The sequence below is a fragment of the Etheostoma spectabile genome, chromosome 5 (assembly GCF_008692095.1).
Source record: "Etheostoma spectabile isolate EspeVRDwgs_2016 chromosome 5, UIUC_Espe_1.0, whole genome shotgun sequence".
In the NCBI taxonomy this organism is placed as follows: Eukaryota; Metazoa; Chordata; class Actinopteri; order Perciformes; family Percidae; genus Etheostoma; species Etheostoma spectabile.
The window spans coordinates 1,425,903-1,429,354 of record NC_045737.1 but is presented as its reverse complement, the minus strand read 5'-3'; the positions used below and the strand labels follow the sequence as shown (position 1 = coordinate 1,429,354).

At 41.7% G+C, this 3,452-nt stretch overlaps 1 long non-coding RNA gene across 1 annotated transcript; it reads right to left on the bottom strand.

Moving 5' to 3' along the window:
• Positions 1-1,907: 1,907 nt before the first annotated feature.
• On the bottom strand, positions 1,908-2,701 carry LOC116689540 (uncharacterized). Its single transcript, XR_004332027.1, has 2 exons — positions 2,510-2,701; positions 1,908-2,349 (listed from the first exon to the last, which is right to left on the bottom strand). It is a non-coding gene; the product is annotated as an uncharacterized LOC116689540 (long non-coding RNA).
• Positions 2,702-3,452: the final 751 nt, after the last annotated feature.

Below are 3,452 nucleotides of genomic sequence, written 5' to 3'. Positions count from 1 at the left end.
AAAATGAGCTGGACAGTGTTAATAACATCTGTCTTTTGTCATGAGCCCTCTCTCTGCCTGGTAACACGCTGATTGGAGTTTGATGATTTTCACCTGTTTCTGCTCTGCTCTGCCTCACCCTCATTACCTACCAGCTGCACTGCATTCACCACTCATCAAGTCCTGTATATAATGCCTTGTTTTTTCAGTCCTCACTTGTCAGATCGTCTGCTACCAGTACCGGTTACCTGCCTGTTTTGGGAAAATCCTTTTTGACTCTACTGATCCCGGATCCGCTTAATTGCTTCTGTGTTCTCCTGCTCCGGACTTCTCGGACTATCCAGCTCCTGCTCTCTACTGGGGATCTACACATGTGCTGATTTTTGGATTTCCCGGTACCTCTGACACTCCCATACCCCCAACCCTTTAATAAACCATTGAACGTGACGCTTTGTGGTCCTCATCTTGTTTGGTGTCTGACATCTTTATGCATTAAAGAAAGCATGACCTCAGCTTAAAAAAATGCAGGTTTGTGAACACATCAAAATATATAAAACATACATATTAAAACAATATCAAGTAACAGGCACTTTTGTAACAATTCAAAAGCCACTTTCAAACAGTAGCTATAAGCTGGACAGTAACAATTAAGAGCATCTGTTTCCTGGACTAAAGAAAGCATGATGTCAGCTTTAAAAGTGCTGGTTGTGAAACACCTTTACAGTGTGTACATAACACTAACATTACAGGTCACAAGCATGAGCATCTGACCTCAACTTAAAAAGTACAGCTTAGCATAATACAGAGTATAATACCTTCACAGCATGTGTGGATATTTTGAAACACCTCACTGATCCCAATACTGAACAGTTTTTAAAGTGCAGCTTCACAGCAAGGCTTTTGTGAGTGTATATACAATATCAACTTTTCCACACCAGAAAGTATGACCTGCAGCAGTTTAAAACATGACAAGAACTATTACAACATCCTGAAAAATTTAACGTAATGTCCAATGTATAATGATGTTGAACAAAAAAGCTCACGAGAGCAGGGTGACGTCATATCTGAGGCCTAGGCAAGGAGCTTGTTTTCAGAGTCAGGAACTTGGGCTTGGTTTGGGGCGCATTGTGTCAAGTCCCACAAAAAGTCTTTGAAACACCTCAAATGTTTTGGAAAGCTTGGATGGATACTCAAGATTAAGTGCTAGGTCAACCCAAGCAGTAAGCAGCATGCTTGGCCAGATTTCCAAGATGGGTAAGGACTGGTATTCCCTCAATGATGATTCTACTGCATCTGGCTCACGGCAGACATAGATGCTCATATTCTTCCTTTTCAGGTCTTCGTGAACAGTGGTCTCTGCAGCCCCCTTTGAGATGAAAGATAAATTAATTAAGAAACAAAATAATTGTTGATGAAAAACAACTAATCCACTTCTACCTGCCAAATTGCTGGTTCAATCAGTTCACATCAATAGTCAGCACAATTTAAACCTGTTCAGACTGACCCAAACCTGCTTTGAGACAATACTTACACAGTAATCAGAGATGAGCTCCTGTCCACTCTCTCCCATATACTCAAAGAGGCATTTCAGAGTGACATCTCGCTTCTTCATTGCAGTGGAAATTGGGTCCTAGTTAATAGCACAGTAATGAATAAATTATTTTTGTCGGTAAAATTACTCCAACCCTGGAATGTAGAGCTGTAACGATACACACCAAACCCACGATTAGGTTTATCATGACTTTTGAACCACGATGCAATGCACACCTTGTTCCTTTTTTTGAGGGGGGTGGAGTTATTCTCAGTAAACATAATTAAACTTTTTTTTCCTGCCACATGGCATTGTTTTGTCACTGATTACATGTCAACTTGCAACACACCTTATTTATTTATTTTTAATGATTTCAATATCCGTCAATCCAGCTAAGGTTAGCCTACTATAAAAGGTGCTGGTTGACAGTAGCTAATGCTTGGTCTATAACTTTAGCCAATTCTTGGTGGGTAACATAAGATTACAACATCGTTCAACTCTGAGCTAACCCACAAATTCATCAGTAACGTTAACTGTATAGATCGACCACTAATCTAATGGTAATTTAGCTAGCACACCCCATTCTTCTGCCTCAGTCTCCCGGCGCTGCAAGGCTTTAGTTAAACAAACTACTCAATTGATTAATAGTGTACCTTTTATCTTTGTAAGGTATTTTTCCCCACCTGTATCAGTTCCATCAAGATGTTTTTGATGCGTTGACCAGTTGCTCCTCCCTTGGCACCAAAGAGCTCCAGGAACTTTGGGGTGTGCCTGTCCAGCTGTGACATAAACGTTGCTTCCAGGGGAACTGCAGTACATCTTTGGAACTCCTCGTTTACCTGTAAGACAGCAAATGTTTTCTGTTATTTAAGGGGGTTTACAGATTAGAGACATTTGAACTTTATGAAAAGCAAAAAGGTGTGTCTACTATGTCATGTTCAAGACACAGTTTCCAAAAAGTGAGTAGTGCCAGTAAAAACTGAACGATAAGTAACTTACCTGAAATGGTTCGAAGAGGGCAGGCCATCTTTCCTTAAATTCTGCCACACCAGGAGACTTAGCAACCACTTCCTGTCTTCTCCAGCTGTATGTTCTGGCCATCATATCGTTTATGCTCCTGACAGAGTCCTTTTTCTGATGGGCAGCAATTAGGTCAAGTGTCAGATTTTCAAGGGTGTCATCTGTTTCACCATGTGGGTGTGAGGGTAAGTAATTCACCTCTGCTCTCTTTGGTTTCTTGACATTTTTAGCAGCTTTTCGTTCATCATTTGACTTGTTTCTCAGTGTGTTTATCAGGAGTTCAGGGCTTCCAAGTGCTTTCCGTTTTGTCCGGTAGTTCCACACTTATACTTTTGGCTTTGCTGCCACCCATAAATTCCATTAAAGGATCCGGGCTCCTTTAAGCAGGATGCTTTGGAACTAGTTTCCTCTGCCACTACACATCTTTGGGCATCATTGGGGTAAGCTGTGTAGGAAAACATAGCCTCTGCTAAGCGCTCCAAGATGTCTGATCTGACACTTGGGGATGTCATTGGGGTGCCATCTCTTAAATAAATCTCATTTCCTTGTCTTAAGGCCAGTTCAGTGTTGCGTGAGAAGGTTGGAATGGGAAACACAGCAGGCCATGGGCTCTGCCTTTCAGAGGAGGAAGGACTCAGAACGACAGTATCCACTGAGTCCCCACTGAGACTTGTACAATCACAAAAGCTGACAGAGGCATCAGGGGTGCTTTGTTGAGGAACAACTGTCAGCGCCAACTCCAGCGGTGCATACACAACTTTAAGTGTGTCTTTATCATTTAGCTCATTGGTAGAGGTTAAGGTGAAGAAGTCATCAAATTCCTCATCTTTGTATTGAAGACTTATATCTGTGGGGATGGAAAAATGTTCTTTGACAGCTGCAACCAACTCGTTCACAGTTGAGGGTATGCCACTGCTGAGAG